This window comes from Apis mellifera, linkage group LG13, assembly GCF_003254395.2.
Source record: "Apis mellifera strain DH4 linkage group LG13, Amel_HAv3.1, whole genome shotgun sequence".
Classification (NCBI taxonomy): Eukaryota; Metazoa; Arthropoda; class Insecta; order Hymenoptera; family Apidae; genus Apis; species Apis mellifera.
The window spans coordinates 7,581,726-7,597,786 of record NC_037650.1 but is presented as its reverse complement, the minus strand read 5'-3'; the positions used below and the strand labels follow the sequence as shown (position 1 = coordinate 7,597,786).

The 16,061-nt window shown below is 29.5% G+C and overlaps 1 protein-coding gene across 4 annotated transcripts in view; it reads left to right on the top strand.

Annotated features, from left to right (window-relative positions):
• Glurb (metabotropic glutamate receptor B) overlaps nucleotides 1–16,061 on the top strand; it is a 256,855-nt gene that overhangs the window by 46,281 nt on the left and 194,513 nt on the right. The gene's annotated exons all lie outside the window — the stretch shown is intronic.

The window sequence follows — 16,061 nt, the reverse complement described above, 5'->3', positions numbered from 1 at the left end:
TGTTCTAGAAATAAATATCTTCTCAAACATTTCGTTCATTTCCTCGATTTTCTCCATTCCATGATTTTCACTCTCCGATTTTAAAAATTTCTTTTCCATCTAAAAAAAAAAAAAGAAAAAAAAATAAGTCAACAGAAAGCTTCGACATACTGTCAGAAAATTCCACAAAAATCCCAGGACGAAAATCTCCAAGGATATGGAAAACAATATTTCATCTATCTTATCGACAGATATTCTATAAATCGACGTTCGATGTAAACCACGTCCAAAGCTATAAACGGTACACGAACGTCTATAAGTATTAACGCACTGCCGCATATTCCACGTGTATGACTTTTGCGGCTGACATCCAGTCTATAACTTTCTCTGCGTTTCTGTCGACCCATGGATAACCACCCGCGGCGAACATGTCGCGCCATTGTGCGAGCATACACTCGTAAACAACAAGTTCGCTTTACCTTCCTGTACCAACCGGATCCAAACCGGAGGGGTGAAGGAGGGGGGGAGGTGTGAGAACAGGCCGACCTGAAAGAAACTCGTCGACACGGTGACACCCTGGGGTATATCTCGCCTCATCGACATTTTTATTGCGGACCATCGACCAGGAAATGTTTCCACGGGAATATCGATTCCCCGACGTGTTCTTCCACCATACTAACTCGCGATCCCTTTGATTTCTTGTGATTTTTTTTTCTTTTTTTTTTTGGTACCTTGATTGGCGCTTCCTCCAGTCGAGAAGAAGAAATTTTTGGAATTTAATTTTACACGGGAGAATTAGAAATTTTGTATTTGAATTTTTATTCTCGAAATGAATTTTTAATCTCCCGTGATTTTTTTGAACTTAAGTTGAGGATTTTTGGAGATCTTTGAGGAATTTTATATTTGAATTTTTGCTCTTGGAATAGTTTTGATTTTTTTATTACTATTGAAAGATTTTTAATCTCACGTAGAAAAATTAAATGTTCGAAGACTTTTTGAGAAATTTTTTAATTTTTATCTTCGAAATAATTGTATATTATTCGAGGATAAATAATTTAAAATATTTAAAAGATAAGAGTTTTTTTTACAAAACTGTTAAAAAGAGAAGAAAAAGTTAAAATCTTGTGTAATACGATATTAAATTATTCGTAATGTTACGTTACAATGATTTCGTTCATCCGTTGAAACTGCATTTCATCCTTATTATTACATGTAAAACAAAACTTTCTGTTGTTCGTGAATACGCATCGGAAGTACACCATTCGAAACACAAATATTATTCACGGTAATTTATCATTGTACCTCGTAAAGAAATCGACTGAACGGTCCAATGCACGTAATATCATCACGATTTTGGAATCTCATGATATTCATTGAATTCGGCCAATCTTCGCAATGTGCACGCATTTGTACTAGAAATGAAAATTCATCGATTTCTGTCTCCTTTCTTTTATTAACTTTTCTAAAATAATTTACATGACTTCCAGATTAAATCTTTTTCCCTACACATTCGTATAGGGAATAATCGAAAATATTCGAGATTGGATTACGCGAGTGAAAATATGGAGAAACTTCTTGCGATAAATTCTGGCACGATAAATTCTGGAATAATTAGAAAATCCGTGGTTTTGTGTATCCCGATATTTCGTTCGCGAATGTTTGTAATTAGATCTCGTGCGAATTATATCTCTAGAATTTTAACTAAAAATAAGGGGAAAAATAAAGGTTATATATCATAGTATCTATTGATTGAGAATAAGAAAATTATGAAAGATCTTCTTTCAAAAATTGAAAGTTACTTGAATATTTTGCATTCAGAAAAAATTCTATATTTACATAAATTAAATTAAAACTCTAATAAAGTTAGGAAAAACAAAAAAGAACTATCGCATGCGAAATAAAAGACGAATTGGAAGTGAAAAAATCTTGACTTACCACATTAAAAAATTATTTCGTATGTCAATACTTTCTAGAATATACAATGTTTCTGTGAAAATTCTTTTTTAGCAGTTGTGTCCATTAAACTTTTCATTTTTCCGGCGGGAATCTATAAATCATCTGTTCAAGGGATGAAACTCAATTTTAATTCCTCCTTATCGCCCTCATAGGTCTTATCTTTCAAAATAAATCTTGAAAAACTTAACTCGTTATTCGTATACTTTCATAAACGATGTAGACACGCGTGCTTCTTCTTTATATTTATTTTTTCTTTTAATCCTTGATTTGAAATCATTGATCTCGATTTAGATACTTTATAAAAATGATATTTTATTCTCTATCTATTTCAGATGATAAATAATTAAAATATATCTTATGAATAATTTATATTTGATATTCTGTCATAATTTGATAAATAACTGAAATACTATTCTAAATACTTGACATATAATATTCTCCTTGTTCTCTAATATAATATAATAATATATTATATAATATATTATTAATATAATAATATAATAATATAATAATATATTATTTTCCATCAATTATGTCCTAAAATTTAATTCCGCGTAATAAAATAATTAGAAAATGAAAGAAGACATTAAATATAATTAATTTACTTACTATCTCTTGAGGAGATAAAATTCTGTCGGAAAGTGAACAATCGCACAATGTATCATAATTTTTACGTGCTCGAGCGATCATTGTTCGAAATGTACAGAGACGAATGACCGAAGAGCTCGCGTCTTTTATACACGCTAAAATTTACCCGTCAAATGCAGTCATCAGGGAAATTAATCGATACGACCGGCTACAAATCGTCTTTGTCCAAGAAAAGTTAAAAATTTCCGTGCCAACCTGACAGTCTGATAACTTTTTTCTAATAGCCTGTCACCGGCATTCCACTACGGTTATCATCCATTATGGCCAACGTCCGTGTTACACCGACTCGGTTTTCGGTTATAAATTTTCTTTCTGATTTGTAAAGAAAGCTAAGTATCGTAAGTAAAATTAAACGATGTTTCCTTTCTTCGAAAAAATTCATTACGATATATATTTCTTTTAATCGATTAGAAAATTTATCTTCTATCGATGAAAATTGTTGGAAAATATTGTGAACGAGAATATGAAAATTTCAGAATTTAAAATTTTAGAAAATTATCGAAAGAAGAAGAAGAAATCGATCGAAAAATTGGAAAATATTCGAAAATATTGTAAACGAATATACGAAAATTTCGATACGATTTCTTCGAGGAAAGAAAATTAATTATTATGAAAATGAATTGTACAATTATATGCTCAAAGACATTGAACACGCTCCTAATTCTGTAATTATTCACGAGCTTGTAACTTGTTCATAACTGCATGTACATCATACTAATCACTATGTTGATAAATTGATCACTCGATTACTATAACCATAATTGTAACTTGCCAGAGATCGAGAGTTACGAGTTGTTTAATGCAACAAAGTTTCGTCAAAGAGGATCATATCGTTATTCATCAAATTTTCATTAATCTGCTAATCATGTTTCATCGTGTTTCGAGAAACATATTTGAAATTCTTATTCGTATAAACGATCAATAATAAATAAAAAGAAGTTCCTTCTTGTATTATCATAATTATTTTTTATAATTGCATATTCATAACTAAATATTATTTCTTTTCGAAGTATCATTTAAGAATAAAGAAGAATCTTAAAATTGAATCTTAAATACAATGATATCTCGAGAAAAGATATTTCTCCCTAACGAAAATTTAGTTCGTTGATGCAACAAAAGGAAACCAATGAAAAACACCCCCATAGGTTTCGTGCAAATGGCGCAACCTTATGCCTGCTGCATGGACGAGGACGGAAGGTACGATCCATCTCTTGTGACGACTATCAAAGAGTCTTTTCTTCCATACGTGCCAGCCTGGCAAGCTTTCCAGTTTACTAAACCGCGCGCAAATCTTGAATTCTCTTGCAAATCCACTATTCAGACTTGTATGCAACTACTTTATGAATAAGGTATATCGAATCTAAGTGTATACACGCTGTAACTTAAGAATGCTCTTTGAGAATGCGATAAAGTGTTTGAATTATATTTATAGCCAACTACTTGAATTTTTTTCCTTTTTTTTTTTTCAATTCTTATTTACTTTGTGAATATAAAAATTTTTTTTTAAGTACATTGAAATTCTTGTAAATAATAATTGAAGAAAAGTTCAAGTATCATGTTAAGTATCATGTTTATTTATATAATCACAATAATCAAACTATTTTCTTATTTTAAAATAATTTGCAATATGTATCATTGATGAAATATCTATCATTCTGGATGCATAGATCGTTAAATCGGTGTTTAAATCGTATCTAGTGTATATTCAACCGTGCGAAATAGCTTCTATTGTCCACGAATACACTAGCCACGTCAAGATTAATCGTCCAAATTGAACGAAAGTCATCGATAGTTGTCGATACTTGGAGGGCCCACTTCGAGGGAAGAGTTGTACACTCTAGAGGAAACAAGTTGGGTTTGACTCGACGACATGGTTATTCCTCGAATAAATATGAAAAGTAGAGAATAATAGCGTGAGGGAACTCGATCACGCTTTATAAACGCAACGAATCGTTAAATTAGACAACTAGATACTAATTTGCCTGTAATTTATCAACTTCTTTGATGTTTATTCGATCGCAATAACGTGGACGAGAATGTATCCAATTAATGTTTGAGGAGAAACAAAAAGCTGGAAAATAGAGGATCTTTGTTTGAAGTTCATTTTGCATAAATTTTAAAAGGAGAATACAATTAAGGAGAGAAATTTGTTAATGAATTAATTCTTCTGAAATGATTTCTAAAAAAAATTTATGTTAATACAAAAGGAATAATGAAGGATATTTTGTAAAAATATCTTTTTATTACTTCGTTACGTCGTTTAATTCTAAGTTTATCGTATAAATTATTATCGTATCGTATAATGCATTCGAAATCGTTTTGAACTGAAATGATCAACTGTAAATGTGAATGCAAAGATAAGGGAATTTAAAATCGTCCTGTTTCAATAGCCGGATTATCCGCGATAAAACGAGACATGAAAAAATTTATGAACGCTAATGAGGCAAGTATCGTAGCAAAATATACCGCTATGCTTTATCCCGTGCGAAAAAAATCGCAATAAAAATGATATGAAAAAAATATTAGACCGAAGCAAAAAAATCTCAATCTCATTAACTTATTTTGTTGCTAAAAAATATTGATAAAATGTAACTTTATTTTATTGCTACTCTAGAATATTGATTCTTTCATCTTCTATTTGAAATAATTTTTTTGAATTATGAAGGAAATTAGCGATTATTTTTTTGTTGAAATAATTAAAATTGTGACTCAATGAATTATAAATCATAATTGGCGCAACGATTGATTTTCGATTAGAATTTATGAAATTTGTTGATAAATTAGATGTCAACGCTTGTTTGTTCACACAATCTCAATAATAAATGAAAGTAACACTTCACGCGTAAACGCGTGTTGAGATTATAATCACACTCGAAGCGTTACTCACGAAGCGTGATAAAATTTAATTACGTTAAATCGATGGACGATTAATTACTCTTCGGATCTGGTACGAATTGCGTGCTTGATAAAGACGCGTGTGTAAAATTAAGAGAAAATTATTTTATACGTTATTGTTTTGCAACATTTTAGCGTTGATTTTATTCAATTATTGCCATGGAATCGATGAATAATATCGGACAATTGTATCAATAAAAAATAATAAAATTCGCATTACAGATGCGTTGAAATTGTATTTATAAAATAATAGAGACAATGAATAAAATATTTCATTTTGAAGGATTGCGAATCAATTCAAGTTCAATTGAAAAATTCTCTCAGAAGAATATGTGGAAGAAGAAAAACTGCATTCGTATTTTTCATTTTAAACTTTCGATTTTGACAAAAGAAAAATCGAGAAATTATATTATTCCTATTTAGATAGATATTCTAATCAGATTTACACGAAATAGAAAGCAATCTTTCTTAATTACTATTGAGTCTCGAAGCTCATTCATAAATATTCTGTAATATTCTACAATAGAATCTAATTAAGAGGGAAGGTTGATATTATGCCTTTCAACCATGTGTTTCACAACATGTCACAATTTCCAAAGCGAATCGATATGACCCAGTTATTAAAATAATTGTTGCCGCAGGTATTGTCACAATATCGCGTTAACATGGCTTACATCTGATGTACAATCCGTTTCCAAATCACAAAGGACGTGGATATCTTTCAATATTTCAAGACAAACGAAACTTCGATCCTTTGATTCATGCGCATACGTGTTTCATTTGATCGAATATTCCTTTGATTCCTAAATGCACATGCGAAGTTCCGACGTGCTATCTTGAATGAAAAATTTTTTATTTTCAAATTAGAACTAGAATCAAGAATTTATCGATAATTTTTTAATGTTTGAACAATTTAAAAAGAAAAAAAAATTATATATAAATAAATCGATAAGAAATTCTTCGATAGATTAACTTTATTTAATTATTTATAATTTAGACGATTCAAAAATATTCATGTTCCATATTTTCGATTGAAAAATCCTTTATCGTGGATTCAATTCAATAGCAGGATATTATCGAAATAGGAATTTCAATATCACCAAAGAATGTTCGATGAGTTATCATATTCTACGTCCGATCACGTACGCGGCTATTCTCCTTAACTCGCGTTGTTGCTTATCGACGATTTATTTCACTCGCTAGCTGGCCGACTATTGCTCAACCTATTCTACTGACATCCTATTTTCAGACTTATTTTCCAAGTAACGTAAATACTAAATATTAATGTGGAGTACAACTTCGTGGCATGTTTTTACGACTCTATCGGGAACCATATATAAAAAAAAGTTTCGTGAAACTTGTTGGACAGTTCCATCGCTTAAAAATTTGTTTGAAACTAAACTCGTGACTTGGTTCATTTTTCTTTAATTTTTACTTATTTATTTACTTATTTTTTTGGTATCTTTAAATTTTACGATATCACGAGATATTTGTTTGGATACGCGGAAAGAGGAATAATGAAAAATCGATAAAATTATAAATTATAGATGAATTAATTTTATTCCTCGTTTCCTTCCATGATATTTTCCAAGGATATACGTACATAAACTATTTATTTAAATTTTCCACACAATGATATTCCACAGATGATCACGTAATTAGAAATGAAAACCTGGAATAGTTATATTACGGTTATATTATCTAGAGAATATATTTTGTTATGAATAACATAATAAATAAAGCTTGTTATCATTTACATTTGTTTTGTTCACCGCGTTCGTATAAATTATATCTTGAAAAATATAAAAAAAAATTGCAGAAATTCTAGAAATTTATATTAAAATATACATCATAATTTTATAAATTCAACAATCGAATTTAAACTTTTAATTTTTAAATCTAGTTTTTTTCTGGTGTGCAGCACAAGAAGAAATTAGTATAAAAATTAAAAACAAAAATTGATTTTATTTTACAATAACTGATTGAAACAAATTTTTGAAACAAGTTAATTCAATCCTGCGAGTTCAGTTCCTGCAAAAGTAGTTCATACATTTTCAATATTCGCGAAATGAAATATTGTTAAAGCGATTTTAATACGTATCTCGGCCGAGCCCACGATACGACCATGTTAAAAGCTAAATGTCCGAAGCAGAGGCGGAAAATATTATCAAAACGATGGACAGATTTAAAAAGAATCTTTAATTTTAAACGAATCAACCTTTCTCGGTTAATTATAATAATAGGCTTGAAATTTTTTTCTCGTCCTTTTCCTCTTATTTCACGAGTGAAAGCAAACATTAAATAACGTTGGAACCACGTGGAAAAATATTTCTCGTGAAAAAAAATTTAAAAAAAGATGAAATAATCGTGACACTTAATTAAAATTAAATTACCGTTTAAATAATGATTAATAACGGTGATAATTCTAACGAGAAACATATTTGATTCTATATTGAAAAAAAAATATTTAAAAAAAAACATAAAACAATTTAATTGTATTCTCTTACTGATTGACATATCAAAATAAAAAATAATAATTTTCTCGATCCTTGAATACGATTTTTCTTTCATTTATTTCCTTTTTTCCACCATATCCAAAATGAAAATTAGCTACGATTTTCATGTATATATATATATATATATATATATATAGTATATGTAAAAATGAAATACATTTTCCTATTATATGAATTTCTCTCTTGCGATATATTCGTATTTGCATTTTGATATATATTTCTATTGCTTCATATGCAAGAATATATTACGAAAAGGGGTTGGTCTGTTGTACAAGCTATCGAATGTCCCAGAAATAAATCCTTTATCATCGGCAATTTCAATTTTTCAAATATTTGAGAACGGCATACAAATTTTGTAAATATAAATTTTACACCAAGAAAAAAATGTCCATTTATTTAATGTTATCCCCATTACTTCTCAATAATCTTTTTATTCTCCAAATAGTCAATATAATTTAAATGTTACAAATAATTACTCATATTATATTTATTTTTAAATTTCATATTACTTCATTATATAATTTTTTAATATATTTTATTCCCAAAGTATATATATATATATATATATATATATATATATATATATATATATATATATATAACTTAAATTTTTCCAAGCATCATCGTTTCAATCTTCGTTCAAAGATGAAAAATCACGATATTTCATATAATACCAGTTTACTGGAAGAAAAATAAAGCGAATCTAGACCAATCGCGCGCAAGAATCCGCGCTATTCCATTTCGGCGTATCAATCACTGGAAAAATAAAAATAATGCCAGCAAGATACAAGCTTTAGCACTTAGATCGACGATGTTGAACCTATGCATAGACTCCATGCGGCGAGCACGCATGACATTGCCTCTCGTAATGCAGCATGAGCTTTGCACGCGGCTTTTCGCATACCAGATGCAATCCCATAAGCTTCTCACATAATTTGATCGATCATAGGACAATAGAATTATCCATTGTTATGGTCAGATATTATTACCCATACGATACGCTCGCAAATCTTTTGCATTTGGCTTTGTGAATGTTATACGTTACGAAAGGAGTAAAAAAATTTTGTACGAAATAATTCGAAAATATGGATTGATATTTTTTTCCGAATAAATGAATAAATAAATATGAAGATATTGGAAGATAAATTTATAGAAAAAAATTAATTCAAATTAATTAACATAATTACATTTTGCATAAAAGCAAAATAATCCATCAGGAATAATAGTGGAATTTCTGATGAAATTATTTACATTCCGAAACAAAATTTAGAATTTTTCTTTTTTTGGAAAATGTTTGGAACGATAGGAGTATGTAGAGAAGAAATACAGAAAAATTGTCTTTACGATCCTTAATTATTACATTATTTATATCCCCATATTTTATATTTCTTTTGAAGTATCAGAAAAAATTTGGAATATTATTAATTCCATAAACCATTAAAATTATTTAATATCGATGCTTTACATGAACAGAAAAAAAAAAAGAAAAAAGTATAAATTAAAATAAAAAATACGCTGATCCATACGACACACAGTTCGCGAAAAATCTTTTTCAATAATCCAATTGTAACATCTGTGACAGACAATACTATTTGTAGAATCTATACGAATTGATAGAAATGGCTTCGAAGTTTCTATGGGAACAACGAATCCGTATAAAAAAAACCAAAAAAAAAAAGAAGGAAATAATTGAAAAAATTAATAGCGAAACTTTATTCTTTTTTTTTTTCGGATTGGAGTAAAAGAATTGCTTCGGTTATCATAAAATTATTATCACTCAAAGTCACAATTCGATTGCTTTAATATTCTTTTTTTTCTCCCCTCTCTTCTTTCCTGTCTCATTTAAATTCTGTCACAAGATCCAGAGGGAAGAAAAGATACATTTGGAAAGCTGTTTGGGTCTCGAAATCTATTCTATCACGAACAAAAGCCCACCGTGTCATCGAGTTTCCCTCTTTTTTTGGTGTCGCTTTTATTTGTCCTCGCCGTTTGTCTAAATCCTCTGTTTCTCTAAAATAGATATCTTTTGTTCAATGTATTCCTCTGTAAATACGCCAACGAAATGATGATATATTTTTACGTAACAACGTTGAATATGGTTGATGAAACGACAGCAATACTTTAAAAAATCGAATTACTTTAAAATTTCTGAATTAATACATAATAATTATATAAAGAAATGAGAGAAATTGCAAAAAGAAAAAAAATGTTTAGATATAAATATTTTACTATTCTATTTTATTATTCTTTGACTTAAAAAATATAATAGAAAAAAAATAAATTTAGACAATTATATTTTGAATTGATAATAATTTTCTTAAACATAATTTCAAAGAAAAATGAAATTTAAAAATTTTCCTTGATTCTAAATACAACTATCAAATTATTCGTAATTATAAAATTTATTTATGACTACCCTACACTGATCTACGATTTATGGATAAGAGTGCATATCTTTTCTCGAAGCTTTACTAGTACTAAGATTTTTCATTAAAAGAATTCTATACTTTGCGAGGATTAAAAATTTACAAAAGGTTCCAATTTTAAATATGAAAGAGATAAAAAAATATGCAAAACATAGTAATATGAATACAAATTTAATTATTACTAGAGTGATCCAACTAATTCAATAATTCAACAAATAATTAACGATGGCAGATCGAGATATAATACACGTATATAATATCCGATGAAATTTCGAAAGTGAAGAATAAATTTCACTACGCGAAAGCTCTCTCGCGGCGCACATGCTCAAAATGAAAATCACATAAAACGAAGAAAAAATTTGGAAAATTCATGGAGCGCAAGTATTTTTTGCCTCTCTGATAGAAATTTCCCATATAAATTTCTGATATTCTTATACCTTCATCCAACGACTAATTAAATAATAATTAATCGTTATTAAATTTCCATGAATAAATTTTCATAATATAACGGAATAAATTAATATACGAAAACATTTGCCGGGGGTGGAGTAAAATTTGTATTTGATAAATAAGATCCAACGGTGAAATTCTTGCGATAGAGACGTTTCGCACGAAGGAGATTAATCGCGTTGAGAGGAAATTGTGACGAAAATTCGATCGCGTTTTCCATATTTTTGGAGTAAGGAATTAAAGAATAACGATAAATCAGAGGAGCGTTAAAACTATGATTGAAACGATATCGATGCAAGCTTCGAAACGGAATAGTGGCACGTCACTGGTTGAAATAAAAATTATAGCCGGTTGTTTCTAATGTTATTATTTCTCAATCATTCGTCACGATTCTGATACACGAGGATAAAACGAAACGACACAACGAATGAAATATTGGACGAGGAAGAATAGAAGCCAAGCTTGGAGGATCAAGATTGTGGAAGAAATAATGATGTTTCTCCATCGGGATAATATTATAACGCGATTGTACTTATTTCCAGGTTTCTCGAAACATCTTATTTCATTCTTAAATCACTCGACCTTGGAATGGAATCTCTCGCGTGGAGGAGTATAGAATAAATTAGAAATAGAAGGAGGAAGCGAATAAGGAATGAGGAAAGAACGAAGAGAGAAATTTTGAGAAAAGGTTGAGGAATAGTTAGAAATTTCTTTTTACTTTGTTTATTAGAAAAAGACACACATAATTAATTGTTTATCCTCGATGAATTTTAATTAGTTCGAATTTTCACGAATATTATTTATTCGTGAAACATTATTAATAGTGATTAATTAGATTAGATTTTGTACTAGATTTAAAAATATTTACAAGAATCGAAGGATTAAAAATTAACCAGCTTCTAATTACGAAACGATTCGATTAACAAATTTAAAAAAAACTCGTAAAATGACAAGCAAAGAAATTTACAATTAAATTAAAATAATTCAATTCAAGATATGACGAGCAAACTCTCAAGATCATTTCTTCTGTTTTCTGGCTGGCCAGTAATTGATTAAATTTACTGTCTAGAAGTATAAAGATAAAATATCAAGTTAAACATCTGTTTCAATGGTGAAAGGTAAAGGGAGACAGATGCAACCAAGATTACGGGAAGGAAACATCTTGAAACGTTTTCGTGATCGTGAAAGAGTCGTTTCTTAAAATACGACGAATAAATTTTCCGAAGAAACGACTCGCAAATGGAAATGTAGAAACTTTGTACACTGAGTCCCGTATTAATGCCGTTGGCACTGGGTCAAATGTCATTCACATTTTGCTTAAACCCGACCAGACGTCAATGAATTGTAAATATTGATCGAAATTGTACTATTATCGTTCACGTTTCCATTTTAACCGATGTTTGCTGTTGAAATGAATGATAATCCCGTATATTGGGATTAAATGTATTTTTAAATTAATTGCAACCGGATAAAGGGAAACTGATAAATGAAAATCTTTTTTTTTTTTACAAATTTTAAAAAGTTTCAAAAAACAGAATAGAAGAATATTTATAAAATTTTGTTGAATGCACATTTGAAAACTTTTTTTTCTTTTTTTCTTTAACGAGAAACGATAATCGATTTCTTTCGTTGATGCTACGAATAGTATTTTTACAATATTTGCAAAAATACAAGTAACAAGTCGTCGATTCGATGTAATTGAGTATTATTTCTAATTGCTGTTAAAAACATGTATTTTTTTTCCTTTAGACAATATTATTTCCCTCAAGTAAGAATGTATAGGATTAATAAATGTTCAAATGTATCTGACTTCACATGCGATAAAATGCGAAAACACGTTGAGTTTGAGAAATCCTGGAAGGAAGTAACAAGCTTAAGAACGAGCGCCTTCTGTTTAAATCTGTCATGACTGCCGGGCTTTCCGGGCTGTGGAAAACCAGTTAAACCGGCTTGCTCGAAGATCAGACGAAACTAAAAAAAAAAAAAAAAAAGAAGGAGAGAAAGGTGAAATGTACTCCACTCCTCTCCACTCTTCTTTAAAATTTGATGCCACTATTTCGCTAAACTTAATGGATACTTTTACTTTGTCTTATTCTTACGAAACAAAAAAAAAAAAAATAATGGAAAAAAGCTATTATTGTTTAAATGACGTACATTGATTTAATATTAATCTTTCAATGTTTTAACTTTTTCCTGAAATAATAGTGAATCAATGTTTAAAAAAATTGAAGACATTTTGTCGACGTTACACAATTCGAGATACATTCGATGGTAGTTCTTTGAAGTGTTTGAACAGAAAGGGTCAAATCGAGCATTTAATTAGTGATATCGATTCCCTCGTTATTATCGCTCTTTCTCGTTTAATTAGGGCCATTCCTTTGTTCCACGCAAAAAAAAAAAAAAAAAAAAAAAAGAAAGAAAGAAAGAAAGAAAGAACGTTCGCAAGATTAATTTCTACAAATATTGATTAATTGAAAAATTCAAATGTAAGCCCTTAATTGACCAAATGATGTATTTAATGATTTCGATTTAAGCCAATTTTCGCTCTGGGAAATTTCTTCCTTTTATTAAAAATTACTCTTTGTAATGTCTGGTCTCATTGATTCAGAAAATTTTTCATCCCGAAAAGTTTTCAATCTAAAGCGCAAGATCGTTAATTAGAGGAATTTTCTTTTTTTTTCTTTTTTCAAGGAGCAGACCGAACAGAAATATAATGCGGATAATTACGAGGAAAATTGGACTTTGGTTTCAAGATAAAGGAGGCATATTAAGTCGAGGTTTAATGAGCAGCCTAGATTATTACAATTTCGAGATTGTAACAATTTCTCGTCTGATATATCGGCTTTTTTTTTTAAATACCAAGAGAAATGTTACAATTGTTATAAATATATATTATTCTAAATACTAAATTTTAATTTTATTTAACATTAATATCTTAGAAAGTATAAATCGTTCAATGACTTTATCTATAAAAGTGGAGATTGGTGTCGAAGCGAGACTATTTGGGAAAATTTAATGTTGTTTCATTGAAAACGAAATTTCACCTTCGAGGATAAATCTATTTTCACTGGGCAAATATATCTTCCTCAACGGAATACTGGCGATAATGAGCAAAAACGAGAAGACAGGAAACGGTAACCAATGATTTATGAACCGCATCAATTCCGTTATACGCATTTCTATGTTCTCAATTTTAAAAATTTCAACCGGACATAAATTCCACAATTCTGTCACTGTCACTGAATTTTAATTTTTCCATTCTTCTGATTCAAATTTTTTTCAGTAAATTTCTTATTGTTACATCACCAGAAAAAAATGTACCTTTATAAATTTATTTCAATTTATTCTCATCTATTAAACATTTCGACAAATCAGGGAATGTTAAAAATTTTCACGAAATTCCAATGAATTTACGACAATGTTAATTATGCAAGAATCAAAATGAAAATCTGCTCCTTGCATTCGAGTACGTGATGAGATAAACAGAATTTATTTATAATTCTGTCTCGCGGTATGAATTTAAACAGTGGTAGAACAAGCAACACACCGTGGAGAACATTCAACACTTTTCTTTTATTTGTAATAGTCGTCATAATTTTTCATTTACCAAATTAACATCTGTCTCTTTTATATGAGATCAAAATTAGATTTGATAAATTTTTAAATTGAAATTGAAATTAATGAATAATAATTTGAAAAAAATATGTATATATAAAATATAAAAATATTATACAAATATTGTACAATGTAACTTTTGTAAATGTATAATAAATTCTAAAATTTTATTATTCCATAGTCTTAAATATAACTTCACATCCTTGACAAAATGTCAAATAATAATACTCAATTTGGAACAACGAATTCGACGAAAAGACAAATCACCTTCTTTCAAAATAAAATAATCCAAGCGACAAATGGATTCGACGTAATTTCACGACAGAGCAACTCAAATAATTTTATCCCTTGCCGCTCTTCGCATTAAGCATCATAGAAACTTTTTCCATCGAATAACTTAAGCGTAACATCGGCCACGAGAAATTTCCCCTATGATGGAGAAATATTTTATATTTGCTTCTGGAATTTCGGTTCGGTCGAGTTTCGATCTCGTCTCGAATAATTTCACGAAGAAACTCGAGAAGAATCCTTTCGAATTTCCTCCGAGCTGACAAAAACGTAGCTAGAGATAATTACGAGAAGCAAAGGACCAAGAATAGAATAAAAACTAATATTGAAACGATGGAAGGATAATGGCAGTTGAAAAATTGAAGAAACGAAGAAACGACGAAAGAAACAGTTTAATTATGATTCGAAATCGTCAAATTATTCCTCGAATTATATAATTATAATATATTAGGACGATTGTAGGAATTGGAGAAATCTTTGAAGTATCTCGAAAAATTTTAAATTGACGTAAACTTGTAGAATTTTTTAGAAGAATAGAAATAGTTTGACTTATTTCACGAATAAAAGATGTTTGAATTATTGAAATTATCAATAAATAAATTTTGAGAAGTCAAATTAGTATTTTTAAGAGCGGAGAAATTCGAGAAGTTCGACAAAATTTTCGAAAATTAAATATTTATGGATGGACGTTGCGAAAACAATATCTCATAAAGTTTCATATCTCTCTATCTAATTTTCTCGACATCGAAACCAATTTAATTTCGAAGTCTGATTTCGAAGTCAACTATCAATCGAGCGATCAGGAAGAAGAAAGGGATAACCTAACTAGGAAATAAAACCGCTGTTGGTCGAACGATAAGAGGGATTAACGGTCAAGAGAGGGGAAAGAGGAAGGTAAGAAGAAGGAGAGGAGGGTAAAGAGGAAACGAGGAAGAAGACGTTGAGTTGCCAAATCCACTCATGCCCAGAGACCCAAGATTGATGGAACAGTAGATTGCTGATATTCAGACGAATCTTCTTCATCTCGCTCCCGTTTCATCCGATACTCTTCAAAATCCTCTCATCTTTTCCTCCCTCCTTATTTTCGCCAAGTGTGAACAGATAAATGTTGCAGGATATCCGCTCACTGTCTTTCTCTCGTGAATAAATTATTCACAATGACGATACAACTCTCCTTTTTATCTCTTTTCTAGAAGACGATTTATAAAATATCGTGAAAATTTTATTAAAATCGAATTGGAATTGCTTACACGAGAATTTTATAAAATTCTCCAATTTGAATAACATG